This window comes from Canis lupus, chromosome 35, assembly GCF_011100685.1.
Source record: "Canis lupus familiaris isolate Mischka breed German Shepherd chromosome 35, alternate assembly UU_Cfam_GSD_1.0, whole genome shotgun sequence".
Lineage (NCBI taxonomy): Eukaryota > Metazoa > Chordata > Mammalia > Carnivora > Canidae > Canis > Canis lupus.
Window position 1 is genome coordinate 14,982,194 of NC_049256.1, and position 21,518 is coordinate 15,003,711.

At 44.1% G+C, this 21,518-nt stretch overlaps 1 long non-coding RNA gene across 1 annotated transcript; it reads left to right on the plus strand.

Annotated features, from left to right (window-relative positions):
• Positions 1 to 6,521: 6,521 nt before the first annotated feature.
• Positions 6,522 to 8,170, plus strand: LOC111093970. The gene is made up of 3 exons (XR_005384157.1): positions 6,522 to 6,580; positions 6,830 to 6,992; positions 7,666 to 8,170. It is a non-coding gene; the product is annotated as an uncharacterized LOC111093970 (long non-coding RNA).
• Positions 8,171 to 21,518: the final 13,348 nt, after the last annotated feature.

Genomic DNA, 21,518 nt, shown 5'->3' on the forward strand with positions numbered 1-21,518 from the left:
CATAATGTTCAAATAATTTGCTAAATATGTTCTCATGTCTCCTTCACAAGAATCTTTAAGAAATGTGTGCTATCTTTCAACAAATACTTCTCAGGGCCTCATTGGCTTTGTAACTTGGGATAACATGGTGGGGATGGACAAGCATGGTCTCTGCCCTTGCAAATTTAATGTGTTCTGGAAGAAGACAATAATTGTGAGTGTTACTTATTCCCAAGGCTGAACAGCAATGTCTTTCATCGATTTTGCTGAGGAGAAAACTCAGGCTCACAGAGGGTGAGGGATAATTCTCACACCCAGAACTAGAGGGAAGGACTGTTACCTTTTCTATTATGCCTTTCTGTTTCACAGGGCACATTACTTCAATTTGAATATTTTATTAGATAACATTTCCTTGTCACAAATGTAAGTTTAGGAGAAAATTTGCAGTGTAAGAATAACTAATATTATAGGGATTTATTAAATCTAGACAATTTCCTCCACTTATTTTATTTTTTGGCCCATTTTTGCTGTACTGGTAATTTCTGATAAAATAGTCCATAAAGTAAAATTGCAGAGACACCACAACTTGGCTAAGGCATGACTAAATATAGCTTCTCAAATCTGTCCTTCTCCACAATACGCTGCCAATTCCCAAAATAACCATACAAAGAAGACTCACAAGAGTGATTGCTCACTCTTCTCTGTCTACTTGGTGCTCAGCACAATGACCTGGCACAGAGTTGCTACATAAATGCTGAATAAATGAACGATAGCTTTCAATATTGCTTTAAAGAAAGAAAACCTTTCTTCGGGTATATGATCTTAAATTACACAAATTGCCCGGATTAGCCCCTTGAACCTATACAATCAACAAAAACCAATGTCAAGGTGAAATATTTGTAATCTTACATACAGATATTTCAGTTAGCCAAGCTTGTTAAGGAGGGTTGATTCTTAAATGATTTCAGAAATTTGTTGGAGCATCTGGGTGGCTCAGTCTGTTAAGTGTCTGCCTTAGGCTCAGGTCATGATCCTGGGGTCCTGGGCTCAAGCCCCACTAGGGCTCCTTGCTCAGTGGGGAGTCCACTTCTCCCTCTGCCTCTCCTTTTGCCTTTCCCCCCTGCTCATGCTCTCTCACTCGCTCCTGCTCTCTCTCTCTCTCTCAAATAAATTAAATCTTTAAAAAATATTTGTAGTATCTTAGTGGTCATTATAGGATGTTTCAAAAGATCTTTTCTAAAAGGGATGATTTAGCTTAGAATGAGTTGAATTGTATACAAACATTTGGAATCATCTTGAAGCAGGTTTCAATGTGATGGCTCACTGTGTGTCTTTTATATGACTTCAGTCTCATTAGGCTGACCACAACATTCCAAATTTTTAGCCAACATTTTCTACAATGACAAGATTATAATTCTTGAACTTTTTGTTTCTATAGGGTGCCAATAAAGGCCTGAGTTTAAAAAAAATAGCAGCCAAACAAAGAAGGGAGGAGAAGGTGAAAAGCTTTAACAGAAAAGGACAAAATAACTTTGGGCAGAAGGCAACCAAATATGTTTTGTGGCCTTTCAAAAGAGTCCTCTGGTTCAGAGTTGTTTCACATCATTACGTAATGAATGCTTGTGCATATACATGGAGTTGTAAATTGCCACCACTTGGCTTTGGTCCACTCCAATAGCATGGAATGTTCCTCTTGTCCAAAAATGCCTTAGCTCATGCTGTATGGTTGACCCACCTGAAAATCCATAAAAGGGATGGGATCAAGTCCTGTCCCTACAGTGATTGGCCAGAATTTGTGGCATCAGGCTGTGGTTGGTTTCATTCTGGATCCTTTGTCCACATGGATTGTGGTTTAAGACATTTGATGAACTTGAAGCATCATGTTGTGAGTTTTTTCTAAATCCAAGAATTAGTTCCACCATGAGAAGGGAATGCTTGATGAAAGATGGGTCATAGTCACTCAAAATGTCAGGCTATATTTTGCAGAATGATCTTGTTTTCTTTTTTTATTTATTGCTCAATAAACTGAATGTTCATGGGAAAGAATTTGTAGGCATTCTAGTATTTGTCTTTGGAATGCCTTTTCCTACATATGGTAGCACGCAGCATCGGCATAACGGACTGTAGACAGAAATCTTTTACTACAATTCTTTATTACAAATATTAGAAAACTGAAGGACAGAGAGCTTAAGGAACTTGTTCAAGGTAATCAGATTAGTTAGTAGCCAAAGCTAAAACCCAGGATTCAACATTTCCAGTATTTCACGTATAATTTCATAAGCCCATGCAGACATTCCAAATCAGATTCCTCTCTCTCTCTCTCTCTAGAGCTCATTCTTGATTTGAGTATCATTTTTTTCTGGAACTAATTACAAATTTACAGTTTAGGCACCAAGCCAAGCCCAACTATTATTGCTTCAGGCTCTATCAGGGTGAGATACAGGGAGAGATTTTCTGACTCTGCTTCATGAGTCTTCCTCGGGGGTCACAGGACAAAGCAAGCTCATATGAGTGTCTGCACATGAATGTGTACATGGCTCATGTGCCCATATGTGGATGTGTGGGGGAGAGGCAGGGTATCTTCTCCAACTTTGACAAGATTATGTCTTTCTTTACCTACTTACATATTGGGCTTCTGGTAAGATTTTATTTTTTAAAATAACAACAGCAAATGCCTTTGGTGTTGTGTATTCCTGTCATATACATTAGCATATACCATAGATGCCTTCTCCTGAATCCCAGAAGGAAACATTCTATTTTAATTGCAAATTATTCTTTGCTGTATTGAGTCTATATTCCTGACACTTCTGTAACTTTGGGCTTTCTGGCCCACATGCTCCATTCATTATGTAGGGACTGGTTTTTATTTGTTGGCTTACTTGCTTGGGTGTTTAATGATCAACATGGCTAACAGACATTTTATGTACGGATTCATTTTATTGTTTATGCATTAATGAAAGTCATAACTTTACAATGGAAAAATATGTTGATGCAGAGAATTTATCATATTAGGTCACAAGCTTGGACCCTTCAGAATAACACATCAGATAAAGCTACTCAGGATATTACTTCTGATAATAAATATACAGCCTGGACCATCTCTATCCTCAATCTGCAGACCTGAGTAGAATATTATGGGCATCTTTTTTCCTACCCCGCCACATCCCCAACACCCCTTTTGGCCTGAAAGCAGGTCCTGACTTGGGGGAATAGAAAATGTGGGAAGTATTAGAATACAAGCAGCAAATTCAGATAAAAATGACTTGGTGTCTGTAGCTTATTTTTAAGTGAATAACACACCTTGAAGGTATCCGAAAATCATCTCTCATCTACGCATTTGGTTTTGCTGGCTCTGACTCAAGGCAAACAACCATGGGAGAGATAACACAGACAGTTCTTATTAGGTGATTTGCTATAACAAGATAGACTAATTAGCTCCTTCCTAAGAGTTCACTCTGAGGTTGGAGAGACCATGAAAGCAGTGGAAACTGAAATGGAGGGGAGCTGTTACTCAGAAGGGAGGCCAAACACAACTGGGTGGTGATAGGCAAAAGAGAGATGCCAAAAACAAATTGGGACTAGTTATGAATTTTAAAAAGGAGGGGGGAATAAAGAACTAATATTTGGAGTGAAGCCATTTTGCTTCTGATTTGTGCACTCACAAATAACCCAATCAAAAACACATCATAGTGTATGCCATAGGCTTCTTAAAGGCAAAGATTGTGTCTTATTAATTTCTGTGTATCTGACACCTAATATAGAACCTGGCACCCTGTAATCACTCCTTAAATGTTTATTGTTTCTGAATAGATGAATGCTTCATGCAAACACATGGGTTTGTAGGTTTCTCTACCAGAGAAATGGATTCCCTGTTGTTTTAAGTCGATAGATTCCATGGTACTACATATGAAATTAGATGCCCTTCTCATCTGCTATGCATTGGGACTGACCATCCTGAACAAAGAAATTGGCCTTCTCTGAATTCTGATGCACTTAGATAGAAATTGAGATAAATATTTAACCATCCTTCCCTGTGTCCTTGTGGATCTGTGTGGGATCTTTGAGCTAGCTAATTGAACATTGAATGTATAAGTTCAGCCACTCATCTGTCAGCAACACAAGAGGTTAAAGTTAGTAGAAAAAGAACATTCTTTTTCTTCACCTGAAACATAAGGCAAAACAAAAATTGGCAAGACTGTTTTAAGGTATCAGGTTTACAAAGAGTGCTGACACAAATCTACTAATTTTATGATGAGCCATTGACATTTGTGCAACTCTGTGCTTATAAAGTTGCATCAGAAACTCGTTAAAAAACAACAAGCACATATACATTTTGCTGTTAAAAAATAGGTACATGTATTTCCTAATCCATGGATTTTCTACTCACAAAAAGGGCTAAGTCAGGAAAGAAAAAGTCAGTCATAGGAAGGCATTATATTAGCCAAATGAACCAAATCAGAAAAGGAGAACACTATTTGCAATTTAACCAGCCAAGTTAAACATGACACGATTACAGCCAATCTTCGGGGACCAAGTTAGTAGTAATTGTGCCTTGTTTAACTTGGCCAATTAAGGACCAAATCCTTTCCCTAAATTGCCTATTCCAAAGCAATCACACCTTTGCACTCCGAATTTTTTTCAGCTTGCCATTTTTAATTTAGGTATTTTACTACTTAATGGATGTATGTGTACATGGACCCATACCTAAATATTTGCACATAATACAATTAATATGCGTTGGTTTTGGGTAGAATAATAGGCTTCTTATTATAATAGGCTGTTTAACCAGATCAGGGTCATATATATTTTTACATGTCCAATAACTTCCAACATCTGAAGAAAATATCTAAGCTGTGAAATATATTGCCTAAGGGAAGATTCCTGGAAAATAACTAAATAACTTAGGAAAGAAAAAAATAACCTCAATTAGGGCTGCAATATCAAGAAAAAGTAGAGAAGAGGACCACAGGTTTGTGTTTTTATCAACCATGGGGTGCATCTTCATTTGCTTTGTCACCATGAGTCGTTTACTATTTACTGAATACTCATTCTGTGCAGAGAACTGCTCTTAACTGGGCCCTGGATGATGATTCCAACCAAAGCCCCAGAAATGATAGCTGTTCAAGAAGCATCTACTCTAAGAAGAAAGTGAGAAAAAAACCCAAATTGAGTGGGGTGTGAATACAAGGGATTGAAACCTGAAATCAGTGACTCAACTTTTTACAATGGGATAAAAGTATTAGCTTGAGCGTTAGGACTTAGAATTTAGAAAAGGAGAACAGAAAACCTCTGGCTGGAGGACACTGGCATAGCCCTATGAATTGAATCTTACAGAGTTAGTCCAAAAAAGAGCTTCTGGTGGAGTCCAGAAGAGGAAGCCTTAGAAGGGCAAGAGGCCTTACAACTAAAGGAAATCAATAAAAGTTACCTTGATAGAAACAAAACAAAAAAACCCCACAGGAGGTGCTGTAAACTATGGGAGATAAATCTTTCTGATGCCTTTAGGTATTAAGGACAGATGTGTTTCTACATCAAGTGTGAATCTGCATCCATAGGCTCCAGTAGACTTTCATTTTCAAGATCTAAGGGTGTTTTCTGCCTAATGGAATGAACAGTTGCTTAAGAATTTTGATACCATGTTGTATGCATTATGGTTAATTTTATGACTGGCTTTCCTGCACACACGTTCCATTCTCTGTGAAGACAGAAACTTTAACACAGTCCCCTGTTCTGACCAGTGGAAAGACTTGGTGGCAGAGGGAGGTAATCTGAGTGTAGTGTAAAGTTATGGCCCCGATGAAATTAAAACTCCTGACCTGAGGCAATGTGGCGGGCGTGGTGGAGTGAGCCGGCAGGAGCGCTGCCCCCCTGACAGGCCCGTATCTCATTGTGTGTGGCACTCAACAGAAGAGGTGACATAAAGGTAAGGGTCATGAGTTGGCTGAAAAGAGATGTTCCAAAAGAGAATTAACTTTGTGGCCAGTAAAGGGATAAACATGGAGGAAGGAAAAGAGAGTGGTACGTAAAGGGGTGCATAAATGGTGTCAAACGTACAAAAGTACCGCCCTCTAAGTCTGCATTCTGTTAAGTATACGAGTGTAGTAATCATGTCTTTTTATTCTGATAATTTTTATTGACATCTTGGGGCCTTACTAGGCATGAAGGACTGCTCCTCCCAGGACTAGTCAGCTTCTGCAGAGAGTAAAGAACTCAACCTGCAAGCACACCTTCACTTGCAAACCAACCAGCCCAGAGACCACACCCCCAACAATGTCCCCTATGGGGCTCTCACACTGTGGGCCACTCTCCACTTGCCCTCAGGATCCTATGGTCAGTACTATAGACTGGATGTTTGTGCCCTCACAAAACCCACTGAAATTCCAAACCCAATGCGGTAGTATTAGGAGGGACTTTGGGGAAGTAATGGGGTCATGAAGGTGGAGCCCTCGTGAATGAGATTAGTGCCCTTAGAAGAAGCTGGCTTGCTCTCTTTCTGCTCTATGAGGACACAATGGGAAGTTGCAGTCTGTAACTGGAAGAGGCTCTCACCAGAACCCAACCATGCTGGCACCTTGGTCCCAGATTTCCAGCCTCCATAACTGTAAGGAAGAAATGTTTGTTGTTCAAGCCACCCCATCCATGGTATTCTGCTATAGCAGCTCAAACTGGCTAAGACTGTTGGGTGCTGAACAGCTGGGGACAGAACCTATGCCTTGGAGGCCACTGAAATTATTCCCACTAGCCTGCTTACCTGCTAAACCTGCTTACCCTGCCTCACCCATTTCTCCTGGCAGAAACCACAAAAAAGGCTTATGCCCACATGTTCCCTTTGTTCTTGGTCTCCCAACAGACCTCGGTGACTTCCTCCTTTGGCCTCCCCTGGTCTTCACTCTGTGACATGACATGCCGCCTCCTCCAGGGAACTGTAACAAGCTGTCTGTCCAATAGCAGGGATCTCCTCATCTGTTGGCCTTACTATATGTGAATTAATGATAAAACCTACATCTTAAACGGTAAGCTATATGCCAATGGGGGGGGGGGAGGGTGGAAGAGGCCATAGGGAAAGGAAATGAGAAGAAAGCAAAGTCTCAGAAGAGAGTTGAACAGCATGGCTGGGGGAAGTGGGAGATAGTCCAGGGTGGTGCCTGGACAGCACAGTCTAGCTTCAGCCACTGTGAGCAAAGGGCATGTGTGAAAGACATCAGAAAAATGGAACTCACTCTGCATAGGCACATCCAGCTTCTATACTTCTTTTCTTGCCTTACAGTTTGTTATATATGTGATTTCCTGGTAAGTATGTCCATGTCTTCTAATTTTATGGCTAGATAGCAATCAAGAGTTTGGCAGGCCTATTTGCACTGTACCTCAGGGATTCCTGGGATTGCTGAGATAAGGAAAGGGGATGGTGAGCTAGAGAAGGGGTTCCAGGGGAAGGGAAAAGGATATGTCAACCTCAGAAGCTTCCTGCCACTTGTCACTCCATTACACTAATACTGTATTCACCTTCTGAAAAATTAAATCTAGACATGGTGCTATCCTATTTTCAACACTTTGATTTCTGCTACTACAAGGTCTGGTGTGCAAATGCATCCCCTGTTGAGTTGGAACCTATCTTTCTGGGGCTTTCACCCAATTGACTTTACTGAACCTTCAATTTCATGGAATTTCTCACCCTTTCTCAAACAGACTGTGCTGTTATAACCAGTGGAGCACTCATTAAAGACCAGTAAAGGAATGGGAAAGTCATCTTAACTTAAAGGATGGACAAACCATGGAAAACATGGTTTCCTTTCGATGCTGAATCTGTCCCCTCTTCATCCCAGAGAGAGAAAGATGTGACAGGACCTGCAGAACATGTAGATCTCCTCAAGCAACCAGCTACCTGGACATAACCAGTGCCTGTCTTTACCCTCTCACTGGCAGAAAATCAGAGAAAGAGAGGGGGAGAGAAAAAGAGAGCACCAGGAAGATGGCTAGGCTGCACAAACTGTTTGTTCCAGAAGACTGAAGGTGCAAGAAGAGTCAGGACTTCCCTTGACACCTTTTATAGCAGGCCTAAGGCATGGATCAGGAATGTCAAGTTCTGGTTCATCATGGCGTTGAGGGCATTTGTAAATACAGTTCTCTTCCTCCAGCTTGAATCTGGGAAAGATTGAAGTAGCTTCCTTTGATTCTAAGAGTGAAACACTAGAAGAAGGAATGCAGAGTTTCTGCATTATCCTTAGCAAGTAAGGTCTTAAAAAAAAAAGATTTTATTTAATTATTTGAGAGAGAGAGATTGAGCATAAGTAGGGGGCAGAGGCAGAGGAAGAGGGAGAAGCAGATTCTCCACTGAGCAGGGAGCCCAATGTGGGGCTCGATCCCAGGACCCCAGGATCATGACCAGAGCCAAAGGCAGATGCTTAACTGATTGAGCCACCCAGGTGCCCCCAGGTAAGCTCTTAAAAAAGTATATATCTATTTTCCCCATTGCTCTCTTCCAGGATGGGAACCATATTATTCATCAATGTTTAACACAGCAGGTGGTTAGCAATAATAAGTTATTATTTAGTGAGTAACAAATGAATGAATGAATCCTAGGCTGAGGGGAGGGAATGAATAGAGACTTTTATATCTTTACAATAAAGACCAAAAAAACCCATAATGATAAAGACTCTCACATACTTAATGTCATTAAATCTCAAAACAACCCTGGGAATTGGGATTATTCCCATTTTTCTCATGAAAAAACGGGGGATCAGAGAGATCAAATCAACTACCTGCATCCACATAACTGGTATGTGACAGTACTAGAACAGGACCCCAAGTCATTCAGCTCCAAAAAGGTAATACCAGAGCTTCTGGTTAGTCTTACAGAGATACTTATCCCTTAAAAACAGGAAGATAACTAGAGAGGGAAAGAATAGAGGTGTGGCTACCAGATTTTACTCTGCCTAAGAATGAATTAAAGTTCATATTCAAAGATACAAGTAATGCCCATGAAGCAGTGAGAAAAAGAATGAGGAATAAAGTTTATACACGTATAATCCATGAAAGAGAAAGAGCCTCAACATTTCTAGGAATCAGGGAAATACGTATTAAATTGAAGAGATGTTCTAAAACCCAACATGGAAAAAATAAAAAAAAATTAAAAAAAAAAAACCCAACATGGTAAAACTTTAAGAAGTTTGATGATATCAAGCATAGCTAAGGGCAAGCGGAAGTGAAATGAGGACTGTTATATACTCCTGATAGGACTGTAACATGGGACAGCCACTTAGGAAGACAGTTGTCATTTTTTTATTAGAATTTAAGATGCATATTTTCCATGACCCAACAGTGGTCTAGAAAGTGGATTCTGTGTATCTCGGAGGACATGCATGACTCATTATTAGGAAGGCATGATAACTTCTATTTATGTTTAACTTTATACCATCCTCTTAAATTTCTTATGAGAGTCTCTTTTGTGGAGGATGCTAAGGAGCACTGAATAGGTGCCCTGAAAGGGCAAGGCCACTGGTTCCTGGCTGGCAGGAATGTGGCCGCCAAAGGCTCATGGCTGAGCATCTAGAGAATTCCCCTCTGACCAGGGAAGTGGCCTCCCAAGTGTCCTGGGCAACATGTACCTGAAGCCTGTCCGTCATTAGAGGGGTTATGGTATGGGGGTTAGCGTCGTCCCTTGCCTCAATTCTAGATGGCTCTAAAGGGTCATCCCAGCTCCTGAACTCCCAAGGGACCAACTGAGCACTCTAAGTAACTACATTGCAGTTGACCATCTGTTGGTCTACCCTACTCTCCCTGCTAAAGTTCTCGCGTGCAAACCTCAGGGCCTCATTTTCTGTTTCCTGGGCAACTGACCTAAGGAAGTTTGCTAATGCACACACTGGTATAAAAGCACGTACACATCATTTACAGATATTTAAATGCACATATATTTTTGGTACCTGCTCAAAGATGCGTTTTGCTGGTAGGGGTGCTTGATTACAGGAGTTTAGAGACTAAGACGAGGTGAGTTGTGACCCCCTCAAAATGCAAAGGCTGAGGTCCTAACCCCCAGCCCCTTAGAATGTAACCTAAGTTTGGAAATAGAGTCATTGTGGTTGTAATTTTTTAAGATGAGTAGGGTAGGCCCCTACTTGAGTATGAGTGGTGTCCTATAAAAGGGAAATTAAGGCACAGATACACATGTACAAGGAGGCCACCATGAGACTGGAGTTATTTTAGCACAAGCCAAGGAGCTACCAGAGGCTAGGAGAGAGGTGTGGACAAGCTCCTTCCCTGGTGCCTTCCACAGGAGCATGACCCTGCTGACACCTCTATCTTGGACTTCTCGGCTCAGGAATCGTGAGACATAAAGCTTCTGTTGTGTGTGGCTCTCTGCTCCGCCAGCCCTTAGCAAACGAATCCAATACCCGAAAGAAACAGTCACCAATATACATGGGGATGCATTCTTTGCAAATTTGCAATTGCAAGGCAGAAAAAAAAACTTATAAACGATTGAAACGTTCACTGGCAGCTAAATAAAATATAACATATTCACGGTATGGATACTTAGCTGTAGTTTAAAAGAATGTTGTAGGCTTCAATACACGGACACAAAACATCCAGCGATTGCTCTCAGTGAGTCAAAAAGGAAGGAGCTGAATGACATGCGTAGAACAATACCACTTAATTTATGTTTAAGAAATAGAATGGAATGCCATATCCTTTTATAAGTGTGTCTTTAAATAGGAATACAGAGAAAAAGGACTAGAAGGATATGCTCTCAAATCAATTAATTTAAAATTTTATTTAGGCATTTAGTCCATGAAATGCAGATTCCCAGGGCTCTATCTCTAGGGATTCTGACTCAGGAGGTCTAGGGTCAAGCCCAGTGACTGTCATTTTTTTTAAAAGGTTTTATTTACTTATTGAGAGAGAGAGAGAGAGAGAGGGAGAGAGTGCAGGGGAAGGTCGAGGAAGAGGGCGAGAAAGAATCTCAAGCAGACTCTCCGTTGAGGGCAGAGAACTCCATACTGGGCTGGATCCCAGGGCCCCGAGATCATGACCTGAGCCAAAATAAAGAGTCAGATGCCTAACTGACTGAGCCATCTAGGTGGCCCATGATTGTCACTTTTATTAAGCATCCTGCAGTGATTCCCATGCTTTGGGTTACCATAGGCTCCAACAAGAATCAAAGAAAATGCAAGCACACCTATTTGGCTAACAAAGCTGATTCTTGGAGTCTTTTCACAGTTTTGAGGAGAAAGGAAAGGGAAGAGGTGGTGTGGAGTGTATTTCCCCCCTGGGAGAGCTGGTCACAGAGAGCAGAGCTCCCCGTGGCAAGGCTGGCCTGGCCGGCGCTGGCCATGAGGGCCTGCCAACTGCCGGCCAGGCCTGTGGCTATAAGGAGCAGCCTCCGCCCCCCCCCCACCCCTCCCCACGGATTGGCATATGGTTGGTTCTCTGGATTTTGACTGTATTTTGAGAATTGCGTTATAAATAATTTATCCCCCAATTAAAATGTTTTTCTTTCAGTGAAAATTTTTATGTGTGACTTGAAAAGATGGCATATTCAGGCCTCCCCCACTCTCCCCCCTGCTCTGCACACCACTCAATTTACTGTTCCTTGTTCATGTTCCCGTAAGACTTTACACATACACCATCTTAAGAGTTATAGCAGACGTAGGTGTGTGTTTGTGTGGCTTCCGTCACTGGCTCCAGCCTCCTCCTCATGGTAAGCAATGGTGTTTTGCACCATGTTAAGCACATGTCATTCACTCATTCATTCACTCCCTCCCTCATTCACCTACTCATTCACTCACCCATTCACCCATTCACTCACTCATTCACTCACTCACTCACTCACTCTCACTCACTCACTCATTCATTCATTGACTTATTCTCCAGGCATTTACTGAGAGGCTGTTGGGTGCTGGCCAGGCACTGCTAAGACACCTGTGAAAAAGAACAGCATTTGCCCTTAGAAGTTTACACTCTGGTGAAACAGGTCATTGCTACCTGGGCTGAAATGTCCCTCTCCATCTCCACAATCTGATGAATGAGGTCACAGCAAAACATGATAAATTAGTTGTAAAATAAGACAGTTTTTTTTTTTTTTTTAACACAGAAGGACTCGGTTACAAGAGGAGACTTTTAGATACTCTCCAGAACATAGGATCTTGAAGACTAAGATGCCAACCATGCCTAATCCCGGCACTGACTCTCCTGTTCCCAAGTCAGGTTAGTGTGAATTCAATTTCACCACCAGCTCCTGGAACGGCCCAGCCAGATCTGGGGTCCCACCATCAGGGACTGCCCAGTGACACCATTACCAACATCGTCATCTGTATGACCCTGAAGACCCCTGGACTCATTTTGGGAGCACATGGTGAAGTCGGGAGGGTTTGCCTTTGAAGCGCTTGAGATAGAAGAAAGAAGAAAAAGCCACCAATCTCTACTTTTTTACTTATCATGCTCTTCAAAGGGTGTGAAGGAAGTGGGTAAACAAGAAAGAAAGCCAGAGAGCTTAAAGGATAAAGCACCTGGGAATACTGCGGTGAAGAGACGGTCACAGCTGTGCCTTCCAGAGGCCTGGGCGAGGGGGGAGAGGCCAGGAAGTTGGGGAGGTGGAAGGCAGAGAAGTGGCAGAGGGTGGGGAATAGGAAGGGGTACAGGCGGCCAGGGAGAGGCCAGGAAAGGAAGCCGGAGTCCACTACTTGCGAGCCCTCTGGTGACCGTGGCATGGAGCAGACACACAGGTGTCATGTAGGCGACATAGTAGGCTTTGAAATGAGCGCATTGAAATAAATCAAAGCTTTCAAGTCATCTGGGAGGCTGAGCTGGGCCACCCCCCCCCCATCGCGCCCTGGCCTCCCGGGCATGGGTCCCATGCCTGAGGCCACAGCCTCACCCCTGGTACAAGGCACAAGTGCTCCTGAAGGAGCCAGCACCATAGCTCAGCCCTCTTTCCCTGGGGACTGGGAAGCACCTGTGGTCAGTTCCATCCAGGTGTCTGCAGGGCACTGTGGTCGTACCCTGGGAGTCTGTGCAGAGATGCTGGCCGGCCTCGTCTTCACTCAGTAGCTGACCTCTGTCCGTTTATGGAGCAACTTTGTATAGATCCTCAAAAGGCACTGCTCTACACAGACCAATTAGAAAAATATGTCTCTTCCTTGGGGTCTGCAACCTGAGCCCCAGGTACGGCCCAGGGCTCTGAGTGGCCCTGTTTTCTCATATTTATGCACAAGGTGCAGAGCCATCGTGGGGCTGCTAGGGCTCTCTGCACAAGGGAGAAGGAGAGAGTGGAGGCGAAGGAGCCAGGCCCAGGCATCCGTCTGGGTGGAAAGGCAGCTGAATTTTCTCCACGATGTGGAGAGTAAACCGCGTCAGGCAGCAACTCTCCTCTTTTAATATCGGGCATTGAATTATTCAAAAGCGCTTAGATTGGGAAGCTGGCCTGCCCCACTCCTATTAATCAAATGGCCAAAGCATACATTGGCTTTCAAAAGGTAGTTAGAAATGAATTTTATCCTTTAAAAAGTAAAAAAAAAAAAAAAAAAAAAGAGAGATGAAGTGCCAACCAGAAATCTTTACAATGGAACACCTAAGAAAGAAAGACAGTCATAATAACTGCTAAAACCTTTGTATTGACGATATGCCTATCTGTGAGCAGTTCAAAGTCTCTTTCTGTACTTTTAAATGTACTCATGCCTCTCAACCTGTCTGTGCGATAGGGTGGGCAGGTATTATAATTCCTATTCTTGCAAGAACAGACGCAGAAAAAGGAAATGTTTTGTATAAGCTCACAGAGCACATTATTAGCATCTGAGACAGATGAAGGTTCAGGATCCTGCTGCCCCGTCCCGACAAGATCATGTCACTCGAAAAACGATCCAAATGGGAGCAGAGAAAAGACCCACATTGCTTCTGAGTCTGTCTTGGATGATCATACTGACCAGCTGAAATGAATGATGCTCCACTTATCATTTTTTTTTCCACTTATCATTCTTAATAAACATCCTGGAGCCCACATCACAGAGACCCAGCTAAGGCAGACTTTACTGGCTACCCCACTGCATGGGACTGACCAGCTTTCAGAAAAAGCAGGCGAGGCACGGCTCAGGGCCTCGGGGACGGGCACACCACAAATGCCCAAATCACCAATTAGATATTTGTCTGTTACTAATAATAACTATTTCATTAGGCGTTTTCTGTCTGCAGGGAGCAGCGCTCAGTAGTTGATGTAATTTGTCTCCCAAAAGGCTTTCACAACCTTGTGAAGGAAACAGTATTGTCCTCAATGACCACAGGCATTAGAGCACTCATCCAAGTCCATGCAGCTGTGGATTCTTTCCACATCCTTGCAAATACTAACAAATGCTGCTGTCTATGAATGAAATCAATTGTATTTGGTTTTTCCAGAGAAATAGAACCAAATATATATATATAATTATATAAATTATATATATATATATTTATATATATTTAGAGAGAGAGAGAGAGAGAGAAAGAGAATATTTATTATAGGAATTGGCTTGTGCGGCTGTGGCCAAGAAGCCTCACAATCTGCTGTCTGCAAGCTAGAAAGCCAGGAAAGTGGTTGTATGATTCAGTCTTAGTCCGAAGACATGTGGGTCAGGGAACCAATGGTGTAAGTCCCAGCCTGAGTGCAGAAAGGCCCAGAACCAGCAGCACCGACATCCAAGAGCAGGAGGTGGACGTGCCAGCTCAAGCAGAGAGAGAGAATTTGTCCTTCCTCTGCTTTTTAAATTTTATTTGGGCTTCCAGCCTTTGGGTGATGCACATCCGCATTTGTGAGGGGCCACCTTCTTTTCTCAGTTTACCCATTCATACACTAATCTGTGCCAGAGATGCTCTTATGCACATACCCAGAAGTAATGTCTTACCAGTTATCTAGGCACCTCTCAGCCCAGTCAAATGAACACATAAAATTGTGTCCTGTCAATTTGCTTTCCCACCAAGATTTTTCATAAAATAGGGGTGGACTAAACTAGGTAGTATCAGACTGCATGCCAGGCAGTTAAGGTAGGTATTGTTTTGTGAAAGAGTTGTTTCAAATTGTGCGTGTGTGTCTGTGTGTGTACACACATGCTGCTGGGGGGTGACATAGTCTGTTTCCGGTAGGTCACAGCAGAAAAGCCCAAGAAGCACCAATTTAGGGGGCAGTCTTATCTTGTCACTCAGCTTCCTGAGCTTGGCCTTCTTCCCTCTCATGACCACGTCAAAAAGATATTGTGCATCTTGGAACACACCAGGTGGTACTGATAACATGCTCGCTGGAGATTGACAAAAAAAACTAGGGATCTTCCTGTCAACTCCACAAGGCTTCTTGGGATTTAGCTCATTTCCTTCTTTGAATTACATGTGAGCCTCGTTGTAAGGGTCTGTGTGATCCGAAGTTGCTGAGGCCAACCTGGAGTCCACAGGTAGGAGGACGAGAGGTTAAATCATTAATGATTAGAGCAGGCTTGATACCTGCAAGAGTAGGAGAACTTTTAGGCCTTAAACCAAGGCCATCAGAGGCTTCAGTGTTCGCGAGTGAATTTATATCTGGGCTAAACTGGCTGAAAGCATGAAACATACAGTCAATCTAGTTCAAAGGTGGCCAGATTATGACCCAAGGCTCTCTTCCATTGTGGTCAAGTTTAGTAGTACATTGGGACCATCTGGGCTGCAGCAGAGAAAGCAGAAGCAGGAGGTCCTGCTGGGAGGAAAGAGATTGAGTGAAGACACACATCTGGGAGAGGAGGCTGCTGCTCCCAGCCCCATTTTCAGAGTCCTGGGGGTGTTAGAGGTGCAGCAGGGAAAAAAATGTGAATGTACCAATAATGGGGCAGGGGTAGGGATGGGAGAGAGCTTGGCTGGGGGCAATGCTTTCCCTCCCCTCTGTCTCAGTCAGCTCAGGCCACCAACACAGAATACTATGGACTGAGTGGCCTAAATGATAGATACTTATTTTCCTAGTTCTGGAGGCTGGTGGTCTGAGATCAGGGTGCCTGCATGGTCAAGTTCTGATGAGAGATCACTTCCTGGCTCACAGATGGCCTCTCTTCTTGCTCTGTGCTCATGTAGCTGAGAGTAAGCAAGCTCTCTGGTGTCTCTTCTTACAACGACATTAGTCCTGTAGGATCAGGACTCTACCCTTATGACCTCATTTAACCTTAATTCCTTCTGTAAAAGTTCTATCTCCAGTCACTGCATCTAGGGCTTCAACATATGAATTCTGGTGGAGGGACATAATTCAGTTTGTAGTGTCCCCAGTGTGGCACACATCTGAACACTGACCCTTTTGTCCTTCGTTCACAACAGCTAAGACTTGTGGGAGCCCTGCCAGCTGAATATAGGTGCTATCTGCTCGAGAAAGTTGTTACAGAAGTTAGAAGTGTCCCCATTTGCAGGGACAGAGACTCAGCATGGTGTGCTAAGGAGAATTATCTGATTCTGTTGTGAACTTCCTTTCCGTTTCCCAACCAGGCAGCCATCTTTTTGTTTTCCTCAGGAATAAGATGGAAAAAATGAAAAAACAAAACAAAACACAACCCAAAACCCACATGCATATGTTATATAGATCTCCAGAGGGTAGGATTATGGGGGTCTTTCAGTCCGTAACTTATAACATTTCATGAATGCTTGAATTTTTAATCAATGTCATGAATGACTTTGTAATTAAAAAAAGTAACACTTTATAAAAAACACTTTATAAAAACACACATAGCAATAACACAAGCAACTCACTGAGTAAAATACACAAGGGTGATGAAAGCTCTTGGCTCACATTCTATAAAGTTCTATGAAACGGTGGGATCTGGAGAATGGGACGCCTCCGTGGGGGCTCTTTCCCAGCCCATGACATGATTTCAGAGGGGAGAGTAAATAAGACTCTTTCTCTACATGAAAAGAAAGCTGGAGAAACACGTTGGGTATGTTTGCAGATAGGGATGATGCCCACCTGGACTTCTGGGCTGGAGGTGAACTCGGGCAGAAGCCGCCCTAAAAACTCCTAGCCTCGACGTCGTGTCACCTGATTGGGCTGGGGGCTGGGTTCTCAGGATGCAGTCCTGCACCTGACTCCCGTCCCTAACCCCAGAAGGGTGGCTGAAGTCTGGGACTGCTTTCAAACGTGTCCACAGTGCAAATAAAGCATCCTTTCAGTGGGGAAGGCCGTCCACAGACGCTCGAGTGGAAACCAGCCGTGGAGCAATGAAAGGGTTTTATTAGAGCCCTAAGTGTAGATAGTGGGAGGCCTGGGCCCGGCTTTATTAAACTGTGGCTCTTCCCTGCTGCCACCTCACTCTTGCCAGAGCTATTGTCAGCCTGAATGAGGGGCTCACGGGACTGAGAGGAGAGCTCTAAAAAGGAAAGATGAGTCCAGATCCGGGAGGGGTGCCTCTGCTCTCACCGTACAGAAACGCTTAGGACCAGGTCGTGTAAGCACGCACATTACAGAGAAACTCGGGCCCTACGTGCTGTGGTTGCCGAGGAACTGGGCCACGCTCAGCTGCAGCCAGCATTGAGCCCCACGTCTGGGAACAGGGCTCCCTTGTGCATTTGGAGAAATAAAGAAGCCCTGGCAGGAGGGGCTTCATTCCGCAGGGATTCTCAGCAGTTCTCTGCCAGAGAGCGGTGGATCCTTCTAGCAAGGATGGTACCAGCCACCCAGGCAGCCTTGGGGGTCCCGAGACATACTTTGATAGAAAAGGCTCTCTGTTGCTGGGAACCCCCCACCAAACAGCAAAGGCAGGGGGCCTCTCCAGAGTGCAAATCCCAGGAGGGGAAGGGCTTTGCCATTTCAGAGAAGGATCCAGAAGGGGCTGGCTAACTGTCCCATGCTGTCCCTCTCCCCAGGTCTCCTGTGGCTCCCTTCCTCTGGTTCGCCCTGAGGAGTCTGTGCAACTATGGACAACCCAGATGTGTCCCATCTTGGCCACGCGGTGCCGGGCCGGCTCCCCTCTCCAGGGCCAGCTGCAGGAAGCTCTGTCTTCAGGCAGCAAAGCCCATGACACAACAGGGGGCTCAGCGATCAGCCTGAGGGGTTGGGGGCTCTCCTTTCCTGGACTGTGGCTAAGAACGTGGAGCACAGGCAGTGGCGGACTCTGATTTTCACGCGTATGAGCTCCCTGCAGCTGCTGTAACAAATTGCCACAAACTCAGTGCCTTAGAGCAACAGAAAGGTATCCTGGCACAGGCTGGAGGCCAGAGGTCCAAAATCAGCATGAGCAGGACCACACTGCCCTGGCGCTCTAGGTGGTCCCCAGCATGTGGCTGCCTCACTCCAGCATCTGCCCTGTCTTCACGTCACCTGGGGCATGTGTGGCTTCGCCTCTCCCAGCAGTCTCCTGTCACCCTCTGCCTTTCTCTGACAAGGAAATTTGTCACTGGATTTAGGACTCCCCAAGGAATCTAGGATGATCTCATCCCGAGAACCTTAGCTTCGTTGTATCTGCAAAGAGCCTGTCGTCCAATAAAGTCAGATCTGCAGGCCCGGTGGGCATATTTTGGGGCCCATCATTCAATCCACTCTTCTAGAGCTGTCATACGTTGCCTGGAAGAGAAATCAAGTCCTAGAAAACAGAGGAGGCCCACTGCTGGGGGAGAATGTGTGAGAACCGGAGCTGGTCAGCTGTGGGCGTGAATCCCAGCCTCATCACTTATTAACTCAATGACGTCAGACTTCTGTTAATCTCCTAAAGACACAATTTCCCAGGAGTGGGGAGGTTAATGCGTTGGCTGCCATGAGAATTAAGTAAGAATATTTATACCCTTAGCTCAGTGCCTACACCTGGTGGACGCCTAATAAATAGTAGTCGCTTGAGTATTGCCCCAATACTTGGCCGCTCCCCCAAGCCTCTCCTGGCCTGGGCCCCTCATGGAGACCTGTGCCTCCCGACTAGGGTCTCGGGGCACAGTGTCTCCCAAACCAAGAATGGATGGAGCCACGGCCGTTCTCCCCTGAGAGTGGTGGCAAGCAGGGTGCACAGGCTCAGGGAGCTGAGCAGGTGGAAACAAGAGGGCGGTGAGAGGAAGAGTAGACAGGCCAAGGCCGGAAGCTGAGAGGAGCGAGATGCCTCCTAGGAAGCCTCGGGACATATGTGCAGGATTTGATTTGCTGTGGGGATGTGTCCAGGGTATCAGAATACGATGTTGTAAGACCGGGATACTACTATGCACACTGTTCTTTGAAAGCCAACAGGACACCTGTAACCACAATATCTTCTCTTCGTGTCTCCCTCATTATTCATTGAACTCCTGCCAGGTACAATGTCAAGCAATTAATAAATATTATCACCAACCCTTCATAAAATTTTATGAAATAGACAGTATTATGCTACTTCCTAATCAAGAAAAGTCAAAGTTCAGCAAGAGTCATTGTCCTGGGCCATCTGATCGGTGGTGGTAAGGCCAAGACTAGAGAAGGTTCTTCCCAATCTCTGAGTTCCTGATCTGTCCACTTATGTATATCGTTCCCTCTTTTTGCTCTCTTTCCTTGCTAATCAGGAAAACATCATGTTCATCGTCATTACTTTTAAGTTAGTAAGATTTGAAAGGGCATACCCGGAGTTTGCTCCTTGAGCACAGAGCCTGAATTCCTGCCCTGTGCGCAGCCCCATAGTAGCACAGAGGCATGGCGAGGCCTGCAGAAAACTGGAGGGAAAGCTCATCAATCAGGTAACATTTTCCCCTGATTTGCCACATTGCCTCTCCTGTTCGGGCCGGAGAGTATAATCGGAGCTAGTGCAGACCAAGAAGATTAAAGACCCAAAGTTCCTTCCCTATAGCATCAGAATCATGTGGGTCTCTTAGGAAAATGTTTCACATCCTTGTAGATTAAATAGTGACTTCTCCAGTGGTCAAGGCATCAGAAAACCTGGCTATGACGTCAGCATTGCTGCATGAGGAGGCCGTGTGGTTTTCTGACCAGGGAGTTGGGCCACATGATCACGATGACATTCTCAGCTCTAATGTTTAACCAAATGAACTGAAACCACCACTTCAATCCACTGTCTAGACAAATGAATCCTGAGGCCCATTTTGAAAGTTCGAGGTGTTGACGTGTTTTTCTCATCCTAGGTCCGAGGTTCTCGTGGTCATATGCTACTCAGGCAATTGTGTTTTGTTTCTGTACCTCTGATTCACTTGTCATTTGCAGACACTTTACCTTGGTTCGTCATGTTGACTTCTGTAAGAGACAGGCACACCTCTAAGATCTAGATATTTACTTAGTTTTGAGCTATACGTTTCCCTTGAAAAGCAACAAATAAATCCGAGAAAATGGAAATTGAATTTTTCTTTCAACTTAGTAGACTAGGATGAGTGCATTATTATAAAAAGAAGATGCAACACTTTTATTTGATGAATATGAATCTTTTTTTTTCAGAAAGATTTATTTATTTATTCATGAGAGACACAGACTGAGAGAGAGGCAGAGACACAGGCAGATGGAGAAGCAGGCTCTATGCAGAGAGCCCGATGAGGGACTTGATCCCAGATCCCAGGATCACGACCTGAGCCGAAGGCAGGCGTCCAACCCAGGAGCCACCAAGGCAACCCTTTTTTTTTAAAGATAATATAAATATTTATATATGCAGATTACTTTCATGTGAAATGCAACAACAATTTCTAAAAACCCACGCAAGTTGCTATAGTTTGTTTATGATAGGCACAGATTTTCTTTTCTTCTTAGAAACTTCAAGAAAGGTATTTTTCTCTTCCAGGGTGGTTTGCTGACTATCAATGGCTGTATTCTTGTAATGAGTACATGAATTCTACTATTTCTAATCCTTAAAAGTATCCTTCAAGAACATTTATTATGTGCCCGTTTTGCAAATGGGGAGGGTGAAGTGCAGGGAAGGTATGTCGTTTCTGCAAGGCCATTTGAATGGCAAGGGGCAGCTGCAGGATTCAAACTCAGTTCAGTCTAAATCCAAATGGTTACACTTTATCCACTACATATGCTGCCTGGAAGAGAGGAAAAATGAACAATATCCAGATGGTTTAAAACATGCCCAGGAAGGAGCAAGGAGAAAGTGGTTTCTGTAAGATGGCTTTCCCTACAGAGCATGGAGGACGAATGGACTCATTCTGGTTCACACCAAGATGCCTTTGTATGATTTAGAAAAAAGATACCCCCTCCCTGGTGGGTGCAACCCAACATACACTCGGCTTATTGAACCCTGCAGGATTGACCCTCCCACCCCTGCATAGGGGAGCCTGGCCATTGCACACAGCTGCCCTATGGATGGAGAAGGGTCGGCACATGTAAGGGGTGTCTGCAGGTGACCGGGAGGGTCTTGGGATGTTGGACTTCCTAATGATCAGAAAAAGGCTTCATGATTTATTTGATGATCTCCAACAATGGAGATCTCACTCTCTCTTTTCTTTTGCAAATAGGTTAGTGGCCAGAGGGAAGCTCTTCATCTGGTTTAGCCTGATTTCCGGATGCTAAGTTCAGTGAGAGAGACTGACCACACTTCCCAGAGCTGGTCTGGCTAGAAGCCAGGGCAGAAGTAATGCATCATCCTTACTGTTACTAAATTGTCCCAAAAGAAAGTTCAAGTAAT